Here is a 23,058-nt window from a genome sequence, read left to right as displayed (position 1 = left end):
TAAGACATCCGTTGTTTATTCTTGGAGATTTTTATCTGTCTGCACCCAACGTTATCTATAGACAGGTTGTTGAAATGTTTAGTGTCTCAGGTCATAACAAAATTGTGAAGGAAATATTTACTCTTAGAGATTGCTATTGAAACTAACAATGAATTAGAGAAATGACATAGGGTCCCTGTATATATATTTATTTATGGAAGTGCAATCCAGCTTATGAGGCTACAGATTTCCTTACTGAGACAATAAACCTATCCACTTTTAAAAGTTTTAAAATTAGAGGTTCAATTTTGTGTTGTTGGTTGTCGTGTAAAAGTGAAGTGTGTAAGTTCTCATTTTTCTGCGAGAGTACGACATAATAGTGTTGTTTCATAGAAATGTCGAAACGTGGTTGTGTAAATGTTCCAAATTTGTTTTGCTATATATATGTGGGTCATATACGTTAGTAAAACAGAGACAGAATATAACAGCTTTTGGCATTAAGTTAGGAGACCAGGACAAATCCTGGTGCCCCCATAAAGTATGTCGTAGTTGTGTTGAAGAGTTGAGAAGTTGGAAAAATGGAAAAAGGAAGTCATTGCCCTATGATTTGGAGGGAACCTACAAATCATGGAGACGATTGTTATTTTTGTACAGTTAAGGTAGCTGGATATACTGCTAAAAACATTCCCTCTGCCATTCGGCCCGTACCTCATGGTCCTGATATTCCCGTTCCGCTACCCCCTGAATCAGATACATTGCCATCTGGTTCCAGAAGCACTGAAACTGAATCTCCATGCATCATACTTATGAACCAGGTCATACTGGTGATGATAGATGTTTTAATCAAAGTGAGCTTAATGATTTAGTGAGGGATTTAAATTTGCCTAAAGAATCAGCAGAACTATTAGGTTCTGAGTTAAAAGAAAAGAAAGTATTGGCTGAAGGTACATATTTTTCATGGTACTGGCATCGTCAGAAGGAACTTGTCCCTTTTTTTTTTGCTGAAGAAGAAAATTTAGTGTATTTCCAAGACACCCTTGCCGTCTTAAAATTTTATAACATAAACTATAATTCCAAAGAGTGGAGGTTCTTCATAGATTCTTCTCAGAAAAGTCTTAAACGTGTTTTGCTTCATAATGGAAACATTGCGGACTATTGCTGGATATTAAAAAGGGACTGCTCTGCACAACATGCGAGGAGGTCAAGGAGGACAAAATTTGAAGTGCAATATTGAGGTAAGGTTATGAAAGTGCTTATAATTAATAATTAATATTAATTAATGACAAATTAGTGACAAATAGCAAATTGTGGCCTAGTTTTTCTCACAAAAGTCTTGTTGAAAATAATTTTTATGACGTTTCACAAAGCTATACTTTCATTTCTAGTTATTCATGAACTGTCTGAAAACCTGACGTGATGGGGGAAAATGGAGATTATTTTCGAATTCAGCACAAAAAATCAGTTTAGAATCGCCTATCAGATTGAAAACAACAGAAAATAAGTTCTGAAATGCAGAGCTGTGTAATCATTCTTATAACTTTCAACATGTCTTAATGAATTCCTCACGATTTGTCAATAATTATGCAGCTCATTTATCGTCTTGGATAATCGGAAGTAAGACATTATAAAATTGCAGCTGTACTTTTTTTTATTTATTACAATTACAGTATTCTGTTAAATACAAAGTTCCATTCTTTCACTTTAATTACACATTTCAATCCTCTTCAAAACTGTGAAAAGGAATACTTCAGGAACAGATTGAACATCTCTGTTCCACCCATCATGGGCTGTCCAACCATCAGACGGCTTGTAGGCGACTGCAAGTCATCTCGTTTTCCTGCAAAAATGAAAGTATTCATAATTATACAACTAACATTAATATACTGTATGTGGTAAAAACATCAGTACAATACAGTAACTTCTAGTACCGATGATAATCAAGGAAATAATTAATTGTAGAAACTATTAACAGATTATGATGGTTAATAATTGGTAGGCCCACTTTGTACTTCAGATAGAGATACAGCAGAACCTCTATTATCCGTGCTAATGAAGGGAGTGACTCAATGGTTAATCCATATCATAAAATTTAAGAGACATGATGAGAACCGATAAGCTAATACAGTGAATTGGATCCGTCTATGCTTATCTACATAACAAATAATAAAGTTTTCGTGCAGGCTTCTGCGGCTGGTGTACATGGTGTGTGGATAAGCTTCGGGGCTTCTACCGCCACCAACACCAAAACAACGCGGTGGAAGCCCCGAAGCTTATCCACACACCAAATAATAAAGTTATTTGTCACATTTTATTAGCTTGAACGTCTTCGGCTCCAAGGAGCCATCTTCAGAAAATTATGCCTGAGAAAACATATAAATAAGGACGATGAAAGAGTAATGGAACAGAGAAAAATTCTCTCCGGCGCCGGGATTTGAACCCGGGTTTTCAGCTCTACGTGCTGATGCTTTATCCACTAAGCCACACCGGATACAACTCCGACGCCGGTTAGAATCGTCTCAGATTAAGCTCCAACTCTTGGGTTCCCTCTAGTGGCCGCCCTCTGCACTACGTCATAAATGTCTATGAATGCAGGACCGAAGTCCACACATGTGCTGAGGTGCACTCGATAGGAGTGACTAGTTGGCCAGGATCCGACGGAATAAGCGCTGTCCAGTGTGGCTTAGTGGATAAAGCATCAGCATGTAGAGCTGAAAACCCGGGTTCAAATCCCGGCGCCGGAGAGAATTTTTCTCCGTTCCATTACTCTTTCATCGTATGATGACGCAGAATATCTGCATGGAAATATCATATGTACTTCGGTACATTAAAATAATATATATAAATAAGGGTTGGTACATACGTGTTATGTGATACAATGTGAGCAATAAGCAAGTTATGAGCCTCTGCTATAAACAATTATGAACTCCAAAGTGATTAAAAAGTAGTTAAAATAGGATAAAAGCTTATATAAGCTGTGATCAATAAAATATTAAAATAGAAAATGTTGTTCTGATTATAATTTGCTGAACCATCTCAGACAAAGGCTCCAGTATGTTGTCTTGAATGGAGACAATTCAACTGTAATACGGAATAAAATGTGGACCAAAATAATACATGCATAATAGGAAATTACAAACTAATAACAATGTTGAATCCTATACAAGCTTAATATAATAACATTAATATAATATCTGGTTACAAGCTTCGCGTACCGAATTATGGACGGAACAGTTGCTATTAATCTGAGTAATGTTTATGAAATGATTTAAGCGGGGTTTAATAAGTTATAAAATAATTATTAATATGTCTGAACAGCGTTATCTTGGGTTATAATAAATTAACAAACTTACAATCGTGTGTGTGGTAACGGTGGTTCCGAAGTCTATGATGGTAGAGAGCCAACTGTTGGGTGCACTTCGTAACAGGTATTACTAAGCTTAGGTAACAGCTGATGGTGGAAGGGGGGGGGGAGGTTGGTTATAGGCTGACAAGCAGGCACGTGGGTTGTGTATTCAGATTGAAAAGTGGGATACGCAGATTGGGACCTTGTTCATTCAAAAGCGATATGCCTAAATTACATGCCCAGGCTATATGAAAGTGCTCAGCTGCATTGATGTATGTGCTAGGGAGAATAATGTGCAAAGCCTCATTTATATTGGTTAATTCATGGCCTCACTCCATCAGATGGGTGCCGAACTTAGACTTTCTCCTGTTATGCTTAAAGTCAGCAACATGTTCGCTGTACCTTGTTCTAAAGTTTCTACGAGTCTGGCCAATGTATTTATGTGAGCAGTTCTTGCATTACAACATGTATATGCCTCCACTTTGATTTTATCACTGGTGTTGAGCTTATCTGGAATGATGTTACAGTAGAACCCCGATTATCCGTCACCCTATTAACCGATTGATGGATTATCCGACTGACTTTCTCTCTCGCTCTTTTTTTTTTTTTTGATGTAGAAAAAATATGAAGTACTGTATGCACATTATATTAGTACGAATTTTTTCTGCAGAGTGTTTTCTTTACAAACCTTTACCCTTATACAGTATGGTCTACTCTTAAAGGGGCCGTACTGTCTAACTTTTATGCAAAATGTTTTCTACAGGTGTCAAAAGAAAACGTGTTGTACTACGAAAAAAGTACAAGTAATTTAATGGTTTGTAAAAAGAGAAACTGTGGTTCATCTCGCATCAGAATAAGAAATAGGAATTACAACTGTGCACGATTTAATGAAAAAATATATATAAAGTGTATAAAGTATGTAAATCTACAACATGAGACCTGTAGGCCTACTATTCCTATCTTTTTACAGACAACCGTCATAAGGAGTTTTGTCGTTGAAAATCAGACTTAAATTCAGTGGCGTAGCATGAAATTTTGAGCAGGGGAAGCTAACTCAAGTTGTCTTTCATGCAATATGAGAAAACGTATTACAAAAATATAGCCTTAAAATAAATAGTAGTCAATGTCAAGTCAGCAGTCGAAGATTGGTTGGAACATCGTAAGTAACACCAATAAGGCATGACCTCAAATGATACGTAATAAAATACGATTTCACGGTTTACACATATCTCTTAACAAATAGACACGTATACATATAACATTAGCTCACTCCCTGTCATACTTAGAGAAATCACAATATTAGTATCATTACGTAAGTATGCGTCTGTCTTTTGGTTGTGTCCTTCATTGACAGCAAGGGAGTCGGTCATTTGTTTTTTAAATCACACTTTTGTTCATAAGTCACTCTTGATAATAGAATTGTCTTAAAAAAATTCAAGTAAATTAGTGTCAGGAACTCTTATTTCGCTCATTATTTATTATATCAGCCACAATGCACACTAACACTTCAACTGAACACAATTGACGAAAAGGGATAACTCGGAAACTACTTATTTTCAGTGTCAAAGCTAGCTTCTTTGCGAGCCTTGCGACCAGGGTAGTTTAGTTAGAAAGGGATGGAAAATCTGAGGGGTGGATTAACAGAAGAAACCAGTCTGCTTGGAAGCTGGTGTGTGAAGGCTTCTTGTTTACTGCTGCATCACAAATCATCCTGAGCTGCCGCATCACAATATTTAACGCGTAAATATAAATTCTATTAAAATTAATAAATAATTTTCTCCATAAACTGCAGGTTTATTATGAAATTATTATTAACTGGGGAAGCTAAGCTTTTTAGCTTACATTGACGCTATGCCACTGCTTAAATTAATGAACGTCTGATCTGTTATCTAGAATGTTAAAACAGAAGACCACAGAGGAAATTCCGAAACTGTATTAATCTATGCACTTAATTTATGAAAACCTTATATGGTACGGATTATCCGATTTTTTCGATTAACCGTTCATTCCACCCCCTTCATTACCACGGATAATAGAGATTCTACTGTATTTAATTTGTTATTTGAGCAGAAAGCTATGCCAATGCCATGGTTTTTTTTTAAATTACTGACTTGGTTAGAAACTTTACCGAAATATGTCATACTAACCCATTCTTTTTTTTTTGGTAGTAGGGGGGAAAGAGAGAGAGGGGGGATAGAGGGGGAGGGGAGAGGGAGGGCGGGGGAGGGGAAGGGATAGGGTGCGAGGGTGAGAGAGAGTGTGTGTTGGATAATCCGCTGATCAGTTAATAGGGTGACGAATAATCGAGGTTATACTGTAAACATGAGCTAATTACTGTACTTCTGAGCATTGTAACACGCTTCTTTTTCATGTGGTTCTTGAAAATTTATTTCTTGCTCTTGATTAGGTCCGAAGTAAATTTTATGAATAAGAAAACTATGACTTTGTAAAAAAAACAATAATAATAATAATAATAATAATAATAATAATAATAATAATAATAATAATAATAATAATAATACACATATAACCAAATCCCTTTAACACTTTTCGGGGAATTAGGAGGGGTGAGGAGTGTCAGGGAAAGATTTAAGGGAAGGAAAGCTAAAGGGGGAAATATTAAAGTGAAGTTTTACATTCTATTCACCATAGAATACGATTTAAAGCAGCAAATATTGCAGGAAAGCGTAAGAACAATGAAATAATGACCCACAGAAATCTCAGACGTTACATTATTTCACTCCAAAAGTGTAGGAATGTATAGATGAACTGTAATGGGTATTAAAATATTGGCTTGCCTCGTGTCACAGCCCTTCTCAGAAAGTTCACCGACGCCTCAAAAGACATTTGCTGCAGAGGAGATACATTGTGTTCCATTTCTTTTCTGCTGAATGGATCATATTTCCCACTGACAGTCATGTAGTCTGCCACCAGAAGCAAGTGTCGTGGATCAACAGTGATGCCATACACTTGGAACACATCTTGGATTTCCTTAAAATAAATATACAATTTAACAACAGAGTATAACAACATTATTTATTTTTTGGAAAAAAAAAATACAGAAAAATAAACTAAGCTATTTCAATTTGCGTACCTTCACTATTACTCTTCTAGCTGCTTCTATTCCGAAAGTCTCTGCCATTTTGTGGACATCATTTGTATAGAGTCGGTTGAGATCAAGAAGTTTATGAAATTTATACATTTCCTGAAAATTAAAAACATTATCATACAAAATCAGTAATCAGTTAGAAAAAAATAAGACTTTTTTGCTTGTAACAAATATAACCTCAGTACATTACAATACTCGTATTACGGTACCAATCTGAAATATATGATAAAACGTTAACAGATGGTTAAGACCGTCAGATTTTTGTACTGGAAACCTGAGCACAAATCCCAGCAGAACTTATGGTAGATAAAAGCAGTGTCGGGGCAGGTTTTCTCGAAATATTTCTCATCTCCCTGCCATCATTTCATAATCTCTCGATAAAATTATCATTAATATCAGTGTGAAAAGTAAAATGAAATTAGTATACTATATTACTTTCACGAAACATCAATCCTATAGTAAATCTAAATGTTCCATACAAATTCACAGAGTTGCTAATTTGTGTCATTCAGGTTCGCTGTAGTGAACTGTAATCTCACATGTCATTTTTTTTGTTAAATATTTACCTATATGACCAGCCTTCCTCTTGTAGGAATACATGTTGAAATGGATGGGCAAATATTAAACAATTCGATGGCTTTCTTCATATTATCTTGTTTTGCGATGCTTCATCATCTGCTATGGTTATCTAGCATCTGAGTGAGGAGAAGATGATAATGCCAGCAAAATGAATCCAAGGTTACCCAGCATTTGCTCTTAATGGGTTGAGGGAAAACTCTGGAAAAAACCTCAGTCAGGTAACTTGTTCCAATTGGGATTTGAACCAGGGCCCACTCGTTTTTTCCAGGGTTTTCCCTCAACCCATTAAGAGCAAATGTTGGGTAACCTTGGATTCATTTCGCTGGCATTATCATCTTCACTTCACCCAGATGCTAGATAACCATAGCAGGTGATGAAGTATCATAAAAAAGATAATATGAAGAAAGCCATAGAATTTTTTAATATATGCCCATCCATTACTCCACAGTGGTGGACATATTGTCTTTCTTACATGCACTTTGAAACAATATGATTCAAAATATTTTACAATAAAATTTTCTCGTAGTGTATAAATAACCATCTCTTATTTACTGACTTTGGTAGAGCTTACAGCAGCATTAAATAAATTTTATTTGGATAGCCTGTACGAATATGGTGCCTCTCACAATTATTGTTATTAGAGACACTCAAATTTCGCGACTCTCGAAAATTTAAAAACATTTCAAAATGATGGGAAACGTATTTTTAAGTAATTTGTAATATATTTACATGTATTTCGACACATCCGCGATTTTTTTTAAATTTGTCTCTATCAGCAAATTTCTACTTTTACTCGAGAAATTGAATAGCACTAGCAAAAAATCGTAAATTAAAGTCGTTATTCCCCTGCATTTTTTCTTCCTCCCCCACCACATTCAGCAATTTATTAACAAATCAATCAATCAATCAATCAATCAATCAATCAATCAATCAATCAATCTTCTTAATGTATCCAGCTGTTTGCTGACAACATAAAGTCCAATATAGTCCACTGTAGTCTATTCAGTTGTTGTTTTTCACGAGAAATAAGGGGTATTTTGATTGGTGTTCATTATAGATGCCTGTTGCTAGTAGCCAGAGTTGGAGTGTAGTCAATATATACTCAAAATATATATGCTGCAGGGGTTTATGGATGGAAGTATAGAAGAATGTGTTCCAGGTCTTCATTTTTATTATTACACCACAGACAAGTAGGATTATCAGAAATGTGAAATCGGTGTAGGTACAATTGAGTGACAATGTGACCTGTTCTGGCTCTTGTTAAAAATGTTTGAACATGTCTGGGCAAGTTTTTGTACATTTCCAGGTCATTTGGTTTCTTTTGTACAGAATGTAAAATTTTTCCTTTATCAGAAGAGAGCCAATTGTTGATCCATAGGTTTGTAAAATGATACTTTACTGAAGCAAAAGCACTGGATAGAGATATCACTTGAAGAGGTCTTGGTTGCAAATATGTTGCCTGTTTTGCAATATTATCGACTTTCTCGTTTCCAGGTATACCACAATGACTAGGTATCCATTGAAATGTTATTTCCTTTTGGAGTTCTTTTAGTTTACTTAGTTGTTTCTGAATTGGAATAATTCTATGTGCATGTAGGTTTGGTACATATTTGATTATATTAAATATAGCCCCCTTGGAGTCGGTAAGTATGCAAATAGATTTTTCAGAAATTTGAGTAACACACTGAAGAGCAGCATCAATAGCTAGCAATTCAGTGTCAAGACTGGAGGAGGATGAACATGGTATGAAATAACTTTCTTGATATTTTGGAATATAATACCCTGCTCCTGATGTCCCATTATTATTCAGAGATCCATCTGTATAAATTTGAAGGTGATACTTATTTATGTGCTGCAGAGTAGTTCCATGGCATCTAACTTAAGAATGTATGGAGGATCATTTTCGGAATGATTTCCTGGAATTTGTATGCTTTGTTCTGGAATCTGGAAGTACCAAAACAAATATGTTGCTGCTATTAACAAAGTATCACGCCAATATAGATAAAATGCCACACTGACTCAAGCAAATTAGTGCTGACCGTTCCGTTGGTGATGTAACGACGATATCCGTGAATACCTGAAAGTGAGCGCTATTTTCATGATGGTGTAACGAAAATATACGAGAATACCTGAATGTATAAAACTACATCTCGGCTCGCACGCCCATTATCTCCCTATCTCCACGCACTCCAGTTCCATTCCAGCAGTATAAGGAGAAGATTGATGTAGTACATTCATTATGCCACCGAGACTCAGTTTAGATGAACGGATCAAACAATTCTCCCAAGATGGAATGAAGAGGTCTGGAAATAATATTACAATGCTGTGCAATAAGCGAGTGCATGGAAAGCTACTATTTCTTTTTCCCCTTGCATACTATTAGAACAGTAAACAATACCTGTTGCCATACTGAGCTCTTTTAATTCAGGTATAGATGATCACAGAACCCAAGAATTTTCCTTTTCACCCAAGAAATTTAGGTGATTTTATTCAAGAAATTTGAGGACCCCTAACAATTATGTATGATTAAAGTTTGCATAGAAGATTCAAGATGTAAAATTAAAATCTATCATTATACGAGTATTACCCTCCAATAGTCGTCCTCAGTGGTCTAGTGAGTAACATGCTTGCCACTGGAACCGAGGTTTGTAGGTTCAAATCCAGCTGAGAATAATGGATATTTAAGGATGGTAAAAATCTCTACTATGGCTTCCTTCAGAAGGAAAGTAAAGTTGTGGGCCCCACATCATAAATCTTTGATGAGCCTCAGTCCGTTGCATCTCCACAGCCCACATGTCTATGTCCTCTTAGTTTGTCTTGTAGTCTGTCATCTTTTATACAGATATGTGGTTCATCCATTACCTTTTTGGAGTATTGATGTTGTTTGGTCAACTGTCTGAACCTCACAAATTATACCAAGAAAGCACCACTTATGAGGCAACTAGGCCAGAAGATAATGGGGTAGGATAGCCGTTCCTTTCACCCTCCATTGCATATATCGTCCACTAGCTAGGTTATCAACCTGTTGCAGGGATAGTCCGCAGGAAGGACTGCCTCCTCTCTGCTTGCAGCCAGCTGCCGAATTATTAACCCTAATCAGAGGATTGCCTCTTTCACCTCAGTTTAATCATAGAGCCATTGAGGGCTTCGCCCTTGTTATCCCGGTCATGGGATCACGTAACAAGGGCCCTTAGATTTAAAGTAAGGTTGCCAGACGTCCCCGTTTCCCAGAGACAGTCCCTGAATTTTGCTTTCTGTTCCGGAGCCGGGTATCAATCCCAGGATCTTTGGCTTAGCGCACCAATGCTCTGCTGACTAGCTACACAGCAACTACACCCGACACTGTCTCAACTTTTCCCTTCATATCCACACACCTCAGTGGGCTGACAAGACGCCAGAAACCCAATTTTGAGTGCACACGAACTCTGTGTGGCATTTGTAGGCTGCATTATAGTGATATGTCTGTATTTGAGATGAAATTTCGTCCATAGCATAGTTGTCAAACGTAGATAGCATTTTATGCAGGGAAAATCCACTAAAATTGAAAAAGCGAAACAATTTAAAAATATATGAGGATTATGCCTACTGTCCTTTTAAAAGGACACATAAGTTTTCGTCATTGTCATGTCGCAATGAATAGATATTTCGAACGCATTGTGGTTTCACTTTATATTTATGTTTATTAGGAGTCATTTCATCTACAACAATTTGTAAAATAATTCCGAACTGTAAAAATATTTAACATTCTTATCTGATTTGCGTCTTGGATGCCATAGCTGAAATAAACGAACAATTCTCACGTCCACATCTCAAACTCAACGATGACCAGAACTCTCATTACCAGTCTTACCACACCTAGCAAGCCTCTGATTAAGACCAGTAATAGTGACAACTGTGAAAAAGCAAATGCGTTAACTGTAGAGAGGGTAATTTGAAACATTGACCACTGTCCTTTTAATAGGACAGTAGGCATATCTGGGTTAAACACTCTTTAAGTGCCATCGACCTGGGCTGGAATCGAACCCGCAACCTCGAGCAGAGAAGGCTAGTGCTATACCGACTATGCTACTGGCGCCGACTGGTTGCTGTTGATGAAACAACAAATTCTAAGGGTCGATTTATTGTGAATCTTGTGGTGGGGAAGCTAGAACCTGACAGTGCCTCAAAGCTGTTAGATCTAGTGTAGAGAGCTGGACTATACAAATCATTCAACTATTGCGAGATTTGCGAATAATGGATTAAAAGTTCTGTGGCCGACTGGAATGCAAGAGGAGAAGGTACTATAGTCGCGACGCTATTATTCCCAGCATGACTCCTCCTCTTTCCTTACGTCTTTGGAAGTGAAGGCTAGGCAGGTAGCATCATTTGCCACTTTTGTTCTTTCCACGTCCTACCGAACTACCAGACGAGGAATCTATTTGCCACACCGTTAAACATTATCATGTTGTAGCTCCTATGATAATAAATCAAACACAATGTAATTCAGCAAATAATTGAGTGGCAAATAATGTCCTCATGTGCTCTCTGCAAACGCCAACAAAAGAGCCGAAATGGGGGGCGATTATATTAAGTATTTATCGAGCCTTAGGAAATGCATAACGTCATCATCAGCGAATAATAAGACGCACACGTTTAAATGTAGCCGACCTGCAACGTGATTGGCTGCCGGAAATAAGATGTATTCTGATATGCTTAAAGCTGCAACTGCTCTTAAAGTGTTTACCCCAATGTGCTTGGCCCATAGACTGCAACATGTTGCTGAAGATATTAGAGCTAAATTTACACAGATTAATTTCAGTGACAAAAAAAGTTTTTCTAAAAGCCCCACAACAAGTGCTACCTTACAAACAGCAATTGCCACAGATACTACAGCCCCTGGAACCAGTGTTAAGACTGATGTAGATTCTTTTGATCCTGAAAGTGCCGCATCTATTTGTGAATCCCAGACTGCCTTCAGTGACTCCAAAGTGGTCTCCTCAATTGCCTACATCAGGGGCAACTTCAGCTGGCTTCCAGAAAGAATCAAATGTCTAGAAACATCAGGACTTACTCTGCAAGATTCTATTGGTGTCATAGAGGATGCTAAGTGCTGTGCATGAAGAAACTGTTGCAAGTGTATTGAGTAAATTGCAAAGTTTTGAAAAGAAACCCCGCGTATTTAACATTTTACAGTGTGTGCCAAATTCCAAATGGAAATGATGTTGATCCACCCAAGGACATTTCTCCAGGTAAAATTCCTCTCCTAAAATTTGCCCCAGCTACATCATGTGACGTAGAAAGATCTTTCTCTGCATATAAGAACATTCTGAGTGACTAATGTCTTTCAATGACCCCAGAGAACATAGAAGAATACATTATTGTTCACTGTGCTACAACATTTAATGTATAAACGTGTTTTGAGTGTTGTAACTAACAAAATAATAAGTTTGTATTAAATATGTGATATTACATATTTTTCTCATTTTCATATTTTACAACACATTTCACTGTTTTTCACTACATATTTACGTACATATTTTGCTAAGTGATACTACATAAAAATCCCAATTCTATTTATAACCATCATCATCTACACAGAACAGACAATATGTCTGTCCAGATTTAGAACAGTCGGGATGACAATCCTCTCTCTCTCTTTTTTTTTTCTGCGCCCTGATCTCTTCTCTGGGGATGTAGTCCAAGACTGCTCTTGGGATTCTTGTCTTGTTCATCTTTAAGATATGACCATTCCATTCTTTCGTGCAGCTCTGTACTTGATTCTGAAGGACAGTTATTGAAAGTCCCCATTTATTTATTTTTTTAATATTCGGTCCAGCAATGCACATACATCTTTCAACTTCTTTTCTGCTGATTGTAGTTGTTTTCAACCTTTAATTCTCAACACCCAGCTATCACAGATGCAATGTAGAACTAGTATAGCTGTGATTTTATAACATTTTAATAGTCTGTTTTTGTATTTTCTTAGATAATGCTTTTATTGTTCCACAGATGAACTGGAATTCTGAGAGTTTATTTTCAAAATTATATATACTCACATATACTGGTTGTTACAATGTTAATCACATCTGCTGTTCCACTGATCCTCCTCCAGATATAGTTCTAGCATAGCACACCTTATACCAGTGGTTCCCAAACTTTTTAAAGGTGCGACCTACTTTTGGGTGAGACATTCTTTTGCGACCCCCATCCCACCTTTATCATACCAGTAATTAACCCATTTGAAAAATACAAATGCCAGTAAGATCACGAACAACGATAATGACTCAAAACCAGAAATACACCCAACTTTTAATGTGTCAATACCTGCAAGACGAGAAATTGCAATATGCAAACCTATTTTTTGCATGATCGTGTTTTTTGCTGTATTTACAGCTATTGTTGTCAGGCCTTGAAAGTTAGAATTCTCACACAAAAACTTGTTGCTAGGGAAACCATTCTTCATAACAAAACTATACTGAAATAGACCCATTACAGTGCACTTTTCGTTACTTAGTTGCAATTACAGTGCAGTTTTGTGAAGACTTTGGAATAATAATGCTCTAAATTTTCAATGCAAAATATAAATATATTGTATTTGCAATTTTAAAAATCTGAACGTGCAAAAAATGTTGAACAACACACGTCTGTGAAGTGCATTACAAAATCTCGGAAACTGAAAAACTCGCAAACTCGCTCTGCTCGTTTTTCAGACTTTGCCTCGATTTCGTAAAAAGCACTTCCCAAACCTGTATCATAATGTACTATTTCAGTTCTTTTGGCTGATACACTGATACACTTAGAACACTTGAAATAGTAGTTTGCAAAGCCAAGATGTTAGCATTAATAGCCAGAGATAAAATCGACGGATTTATAAGGAAACTTGTTTTCTGGTAGACATTACTGGATAAAAAGAACATTTATTCATTCCAGCGCATTAAAGAAAAGAACTCGAGGAAAATTTAGCTATATATCGTATGACACGACAAATTCTTAGTTAGTTTTTGTGGACATACAACTGACTTTGCACAATTTTAAACAACAGTTCTTTTAATATCTTCCGGAAGAAACTCAAAACAATCATGACAGTGACAGATAGATACTGAATCCGTTTCTAACAGTTTCATTCAATTGGGGGGGGGGGGGGGGAGAAAAAACTTATTAAAATATGTGCTTACTGATGGAAGATTAAAAGTACAATTTTTTTTTTTTTTATAAATTTGCGAACTCGTATTTATGCACAATAAGTTTCCAGTCTATGATTTCCATCAAAACAAAAGTGAGAAATCTCCTTGAAATTGGAAATGATACAATTGGGTGAATATTGAATACAGAGCGAAGATTTGAGAAGCTACTTTCTCAAAAACAGACACATTTACAGCACTAATTATTTTTTACTTTAGCTATACTTAACTACTGAAACTTTTTTAACTTTCAGGCTCTGAGGATGGTGTGAAGAAGCACCGAAAGAGCTGTAAGCCGCACAATCTTACACAATTAACACGAGTAAGATCGCCATTTAATCAATTATTTATATTCAAGTGTTAAAAGTAGTGTACGAAAGATTCAACATGGATTTTTTAACTTTATTTTTATGTTAATTTTGTTTCTGAATACAACATAAATGTGTTAATAAGGCATTTCTGTTTTATTTTCTAAAACATCTCGCGACCCCCTCAACTCTTTACTCGACCCTACAGGGGGTCGTTGGGAAACGTTGCCTTATACCATCCCTCCACATTGTTTTTGGTCTTTCTCTCTTGTGCTTTCCTTGAGTTATCCATTCCAGTATGCTTCTCTGTAGTTGTTGCTCTTTCATCCCTTTTAGGTGGACATACTATTGTAATTGTTTCATTTTAATGTAGACCATTTTGCCGCAAAGCATTGTCCAGGGTGCATTTTGTGCCATCAACAGGAAGACATGGACAGACAACATCTTGCACAATGCCCTGCTCTGAAATCCTCCAAGGAAGTCGACCGCTACTGGGAAGCCAGAGCCCAAATGTTTTTAATTACTTAATCCGTAGTTTTGTTCACCACTTTCTTGTTTTTCGCTCAGTCAGTGATAGTAAATATCATGCACTAGCCATTAGACAAATAAATATTCATTTTTTGTTTGATGATTGTACTTCTAATTTTATCTCTTCTCGCTAATGAACTGCTCTAATGCTCTGTAGCAAGTAATTTTAATTTTGTTCTTTCCGTTAGTGGCCAAACTTCTGCTCCGCCAAGTAATTATACTCACTTTGGGCTTCTTAGCAGAATATTATTTTACAATGAATAGCAAGCTGGCCTATCGCCTCAACCCTCAACCTGGAGGGCCAAAATTAAAAAAAAAAAATATGTTTACAATAATTAAAGGATTTCTTTTTTTTCTCAAGGAATTAAAATTTGCTACTTCTTTCACTATGTCATAATTTATTACTACTAACTAGATAATTGCCACTGAAAACTATTACATTTGTTTTTCAGTTGAGATTTTAAATTTGTATTTCAGTGCTATGAGGCACATCCATAAAGTAACTTTCCCACTCGTCCCACAGCTAGCAAACCATATGTTGCGCAAAGCGACTGCGTGTACGTGATAGAGTAATGTCCTGGCATGGCGCATGCGCTAGCGGAACTTCCCGAGTGCTCTCAGTAGCTTCATTGCATTGGTTGAAGATGGACGTTCCTATTCCAGCTCCCGCCGCGTGTTAAGTGCGGTCAGTGATAAAGTTTTTGAATGCTCAGGGCATAGCGCCGATTGAAATTGATCGTCAGCTGTGCCAGGTCTATGGGCCTAATGGCATGAGCAAGCAAATGGTGCGTTGCTCCACAAGGTCGTCTGTGATGATGGTTGGCCTCCCACTGCGCTCCTCATCATGCACATTTTGTCATCCTGCTGAGAATTGTCTACAGCAGCAACGCACCATCTGCTTGCCCATAGACCTGGCACAGCTGACGATCAATTTCAATCGGCGCTATGCCCTGTGCATTCAAAAACTTCATCACTGACCACACTTAACATGCAGCAGGAGCTGGAATAGGAACGTCCATCTTCAACCAATGCAACGAAGCTACTTAGAGCACTCGGGAAGTTCCGCTAGCGCATGCGCCATGCCAGGACATTACTCTATCATGTAAACGCAGTCACTTCGCGCAACATATGGTTTGTCAGCTGTGCGAGAGTGGGAAAGTTACTTTATGGACGCGCCTCGTATTTTATCAAGTATGTGTAAAATGTGTTGTCTGATGTTGTCAGTATTATTTCATTGCAGCATCTAAAATATTATTTAAGTAAAATATATTATTTATTTTTACTTGTATTCTTTTCCTGAAAGAGAACCCTTGAATGAAAAGAGAATCCAATACAAGAATAGTGGTTGTCTCATGTGAAAAAAAAATTACACTTAAGAAGAACAATGAAAAAGCACTATCACATAAACCTTAAAGCAGGACGGACATCAAGTGGTCTTTAAAACAATGCCAGGATGTGAAGGCAATTAAAGAAATAATAGAAGAAAGTTAACGAAGAATTTACACTATAAAAAATTAAATAGGTAAATAAAACTAGTATCAAGATGTCTAAAATAAATCGTATATGAGTAAAAATAATGACCAATTCGAAGAAATTAGTGCCTGTTATAAAACGTATGAACCTTTGATGTTACATTTCGAGAAGAATGGATTGATCTCCAGCCTCGTGATGTTAACAATAAGACATCTAAACAACGATAAGGCCTCTTGGAAGCATTTGAATGCACTTTACTGCATAGCTGGAAGGGGGAGAAGACGGACACATAACAATAGTAATAATAATAATAATAATAATAATAAAAAAAGGTAAAGGTATCCCCGTAACATGCCATGAAGGCACTTGGGGGGCATGGAGGTAGAGCCCCATGCTTTCCATGACCTCGGCACTAGAATGAGGTGGTGTGGTCGGCACCACGCTCTGACCGCCTTTTACCCCCGGGAAAGACCCGGTACTCAATTTTATAGGAGGCTGAGTGAACCTCGGGGCCGTTCTGAAAGTTTGGCAACGAGAAAAAATCCTGTCACCACCTGGGATCGAACCCCGGACCTTCCAGTCTGTAGCCAGCTGCTCTACCAACTGATAATAATAATAATAATAATAATAATAATAATTTATTTAACCTGGCAGAGTTAAGGCCAGACGGCCTTCTCTAACACTCAACCAGGAGAAGCATGATTATTAAAGGAAAATACAACGTCAATTCTATCTATAACTCAGTATGTCATTTGAAAAACACACAAATTTATTAATTTAAGCATATCTCATAAACATCACTACAATTTTTACAGTACCTGAAAATTTATTCCCTCAGTCTTCAAAGTAAGCCGTTGAGTTTCTTGGTTCACATATGTAATTGCACGCTTAATTAGGGGCACTTCCCAGATGACGGACTTCTCAGAAACTTCAGTCAACAGGTTTGTTAAATCAATTCTTTTGTATTTCACTGGTAACTGCAAAGAATAAATTCATTACAATTGGCTGAAATAAAATTTACATTATTATCTAAGAATTACATATGAACAGCTGCGTGGAAAAAACTTGCAAGCACCAAATTTAAAGTTTTACAGGAACATAAAAAACACTTCATGCGTTTTTTCAACAACCTCCTAGATTCTACTGCCTATACTGGAGGTTGTACTTCCATTTTCAAGCAACAGAGTTCGCTACAGTATAAAACAGAGTACGTGAAACTTGTTTCTATTAAATACTGTATTAGGAAAAAAAGTCGCAATGTTTTTCCATTCTGGTATTCATATAGAAAATGTTCAAATAATTTTTCTGTTACATTTTTTTATATGATAGGTAATTCTTTATTTTAAAGTCCCTTTTCAAAAACAGATATTATTCAGAGATGTCAGGATAATGACAATGGCAATATTAATTGAATAAAACAAATGTAATACTTACAGCAAACTTCACTTTACACCAGAGTTCCTCTTCAGAGTCATAATCATATTCAGTCACACTCGATATTGAGCAGACTACTGCCTTCTGTCTGGCCTCATATTCAGCTGATACTTTGGCCTCTCTCTCTCTAAACTTGAGCAAAGAGACATAAAATGCTATTTTCATATTGTTTGTAAAGGTGTATTGTAATTTGTTTTTTAACAGTCTTCCTTATATAATCTATTTTTATGTTTAAAGAATAAATGTGTCACATGCAAATATAAAACACAATAAGCACACGAAAAAATACATGCATCCAAACCAAGTTATAATGTAATGTAATATATTAACATTAATGAAGGTCTTGCTCTGATGGTATTTTATAGATTGACCGATTTACTACGTGAGCGCTGGCTGTCTTGGGGAGGAGCAAGTGAGAAAGCACGGGGGGGAAGGGAGAGAGCACTATGAACTATGTACTTGCAGGTCCACTCACAGTTTGTCAAACCTGCTAACAAAAGCATTAAAAGGTTGACTAGTTGCCTGCAATGCTAGCATAATGGAAACTTCCTAGCCGACAGTCGAGGCAAAAATGATGAATCCGTTATTGTGGTAATACTGGAGAGTGGTTCTTCTATTGGTCGCGACACCCTCTCAGATATTTACGTGGTGATTGGTGACTGAATGACGAGGAGCGAGGGAGAGAGAAGAAAGAAAGAGAGAGATTCCAGAAGTTGGCGTGTTTTACGGGGTTTCACTTGAGGTTGTCAAACTATACATTTAAATTTTTAATATAAAAACACAAAGAATTTATTTTTTGTCCAATGGCAGGGCTCTTAACATGTCGTTATTTGTCCTGACTTTACAAGTGTGCTCATAGATGTCACTAGTGCCGAAAAGCATAGACCACTTAGCTCATCAGAGACTATCCAGAGTGCACCATCGGTGCACTTGTAATGAATGATGACAATGGTGAATTGTTGGGATGTCACCAGATTGAAATCCAATGATTTTCTATCTCTGGGGACATTTGAAATCCTGTACCTAATGCTAAATACATTTGAACAAATAAGAAACACTGCAGGTGTTTTCAAAGCATGGAATGCAGGATGAGGCCACTTTGAGCAATTTTTGAAATAAGTATTTTTTAAGCAAGTTGCTTAGTAGTATCACTTTTACTGTGAGTTTGTTAGCAATAAAACAGCATTAAGTCTGAAATTAAGCATTTTCAGGACTATGTTTATATGAAAGTTTTTCAATATTTTGTTGTTAGGAATATAATATGTCCCCAAAATATTTGACAGCAATTTGCATACACTCTGTATAATATTGTGCAGTATAACATAGATGTGACAGCCTATGAGGGCAAAGGCCTGCCAGCCAAATGCTGGCTGCCTCAGCAGAGGTGAATGTGTACAGATACGGAATTAAAAACTGGGCCGAGTCTGGTAGCTGTCCTCCTCTATGTAGACAACAAGCTTCGCAACACTGTCCACAAGTAGCATACATTTAGGCGCTCTTGTTTACTGCACATCTGGAACTTGGTAAAATTAGATGGCCCAAATTTTATTTCTGGATCTATACAACTTTCAGCTGTTTTTTATTTGCTCTGGAGGTCTTGTTTTGGACCTCGCAGAGTGAGGGTGACTGTTGAGTATTGGTGGAATGGTGATAATTATGAGGGAAAATGGGGGGAACCCCCTTGCACCTGCTTTGTCCACCACAAATTTCTTTACGTCTCAGATGGGATCGTAATCGGGTTGTTACAGTGGAAGACACAAGGCCACACATGTTTGGCTTAATATAATATATTAAAGTTATATGCATAATAAGAGGATTATTATCACAAAGATTTTGATTCTCATATGTTCTATTTCTTATTTTTCTAGGAAGTATACTAGTATTATAAGACTCAACTGTTCAAACCTTGATATCTTGTAGTGCAGTGGTTCCCAACCTTTTCCAATGATGTATCACTATTTTCAATTTAGGATATTAGCTCTACCACCAACCAAATTTATTATGGGAAAATGTCACGTATTGTTCTTAGGGTCATAATTTCATTTCCTACGCTACTATACCAATAACTGCTTTATTTAGGCATGTTTAATTAAGAAACAGTCCCTCTTCGAACTTAATCAATGGAATGCTCTATAAAATACACAGAAAAATGCATATAGGTCTAGCCCTACTTGTTACATAATGGTAAATGATTAAATACTAAAAAATTACATCATAAACACGTAGTATCCCTGCTGATGCTAACTAAAATAAACAAACACAGTTTCAGTGTGGAGATCGTGCTTGTTAGCAGAACAGAACTTCTTATGCCAGGTTTCAATTGAATTAATTTCAGTCTTAAATCAGGTTCAACATTCGGCTTATTCCTGTAATTACTTTTAAAATAAATTAGAGGAAAAAAAAAAACACATTCACAAAAGTACGCAGTTGTGAACACCATAAAAAGTTTTACAGCCTTTTCTGAGATGATAGAATATTAATTTCCTGTTGCCAACCAAATAAGGATTCTGGCAAGGTATCGTCAACAGAAAATGGGTCACTGAAGTCACATATTATTGAAATCATTTAACTTAACTGTTCATTGTTTGAAACTTTGAAAGCAGGTATATATTTTTATATTTTATGATAATTCAAATATTTATTTCACACTGTGTTGAAGTGTCACCCAGCAGTGACTCATATATCACCAGTGGTCGAGAACTCGAGTTACCAGATATCTGCTACAGAACAGGGCATATCAAAAGTCCGGTAACACTTTCAATATTTTATTACACAAAAACTACAAATGATAGCACTTTCAAACACACGTCAGTTTAAAGTCAAACTCTCAAATACTACCGCATAGTTGCATAATTTACCGACAGTTGGCGTTAGTTACAACAATGGCGAATACTGGCGCTGAGCGAGCTTTCTGCATGTTACAATTTCATACAAACAAGAGTGCTACCGATGTGCAACGGAAATTCCGGACCAAGTATGGAAAAGAAGCACCAAGTAGGAAGGTAATTTACCATTGGTATCGTAAATTTGAAACCACGGGTTGCTTGTGTCTGCAAAAGAGGAGTGGCTGTCCCAGGGTGAGTGAAGCGAGCGTTGAGCGAGTCAGAGAAGCATTCGTAAGGAGCCCAAGGAAATCAGTGCATAGAGCGTCCCGTGGGCTTCAACTTCCTTCAATGACTGTGTGGAGGCTGGCTATGAAAGCATACACACTGCAGCTTCTGCATATGCTAAATGAGGATGACAAACGCAAGCGCTACGAGTTTTCTTGCCAGCTACAACAACAGGCAGCAGACGACGACTTATTCAGCCACTTAATTTTCAGCGATGAAGCGACATTCCATACAAGTGGGAAAATTAACAAGCACAACTGTCGTGTTTGGGGTACATAGAAACCTCACAGAATCATTGAACATGAGCGTGATTCACCAAAGGTGTATGTTTTCTGCACGTTGTCACAATGAAAACTGTAAGGACCTTTCTTCTTCATTGAGGCTACTGTGACTGGACATTCATATCTGGACATGTTGGAGCAATGGTTGGTGCCTCAACTTAGACAAGATCTCGATGACGATTTTATCTTTCAGCAAGATGCGGCTCCACCACATTTCCACAATGCAGTTAGTGCTTACCTGAATACGGAGATGTCTGATCGTTGGATAGGACGTGCTGGAGTAAGGGACAGATGTTTCATGACATGGCCACCAAGGTCACCCGATATGACTGCATGTGACTTTTTTCTATGGGGGGTACCTAAAGGACAGTGTGTTTGTACCGCCTTTGCCACGTGATTTAGAGGAACTAAAAACCAGAATTCGAGAAGCTGCTGCCACGGTCACAGAGGATATGTTGGAAAGGGTATGGGAAGAGTTTGATTATCGTTTGGACATCTGCCGAGTCACTCGTGGTTCACACATTGAATCTCTGTAAGGTGTAAACAGAACTTTGAGAGTTTGACTTTAAACTGACGTGTGTTTGAAAGTGCTATTATTAGTAGTTTTTGTGTAATAAAATATTGAAAATGTTACCGGACTTTTGATATGCCCTGTATATTTGAATCATGTAATTTTATTTTATCATTCAGCAACATTCATTTTATGTGTCCATGTTCATATACAATCTAGTTTTAAATATTTTAATATGTAATCAACATGTATAATGTTTCCACACAAAGTATTCATATTCTTGTATTGTTAGGTGTTCGGCAGCTTATGCCAAAAATGTTTATAACTGTAAATGTTGTAATATTTTGCTAATTATAATATTGTGATTTTGACGGACATACCTGTACAATTATTCTGTACTTCTGCTTGATACAATATTCTCACATTTCAAGATTTAATGTAAAATGCTTTGAGATAACATGAAATCTCAATTACCGATATTCTCAGCTACAAATAATTTGAAGTATGTACAACATAAGCACAAAATGAAAACTGCTTCTATATGCAGAAAACTTCAGTTATGGAGCTTGCACTCAGCATGCATACACAAACACAGACATAAATACCCACATATGTATATGGAAATTAATTATACTTACTGCATCGGAGAACAATTCATGATCTTCTTGTTCATTATCACTTCCATGTTCCCATTCATTTGAATATTCTCTCTTTATCTTAATTTCATCTTCATTTTCATCATTTTCAGCCTCTTCATTTTCAACTGTAAAATATGCAATTTACAGTTGTGGAACTATGTATTACGTATATTATTATGATATGATATAACATGATATATGATACGATATGGTTTATTCTCACATTAATTTCTCTGGTCCTGCTGGCTCTTTACAATTCTGTGTTTGGGCCAGGAGTCCCGTTCTTACACTATTTACAACTTTTATTGAGTGATGTAACCGTCTATTGGTGCTCATTTAAACGGTTATGTTTATGCCCATAATATGAAGCTTCTTTATCGTAAAAAGCCCGAAGGTAAAATAACTACCTGTTCGGATCTCCGGTTGGGAGCTGGAAGAAGCCTTAATATAATGCAATGGAATGCGAGTGGCCTAAGTTAGACGAAGAAAACAGAATTGTCGAAAATATTATATGATGAAAAACTAGACTCTTTTGTATAGTAGAGGCTATAATAACAAAGCACTATCCCATAAAAGAGAAGATACATAAAAGATCACTGTTGCAA

General features: G+C 36.8%; 1 pseudogene; it reads right to left on the bottom strand.

Annotated features, from left to right (window-relative positions):
• Window positions 1-1,609: 1,609 nt before the first annotated feature.
• Window positions 1,610-23,058, bottom strand: part of LOC138715753 (DNA-directed RNA polymerase I subunit RPA1-like) — a 144,753-nt pseudogene continuing 123,304 nt past the window's right edge.

The sequence above is a fragment of the Periplaneta americana genome, chromosome 15 (genome assembly GCF_040183065.1).
Source record: "Periplaneta americana isolate PAMFEO1 chromosome 15, P.americana_PAMFEO1_priV1, whole genome shotgun sequence".
Classification (NCBI taxonomy): Eukaryota; Metazoa; Arthropoda; class Insecta; order Blattodea; family Blattidae; genus Periplaneta; species Periplaneta americana.
This window is presented reverse-complemented; position numbering and strand designations above follow the sequence as displayed.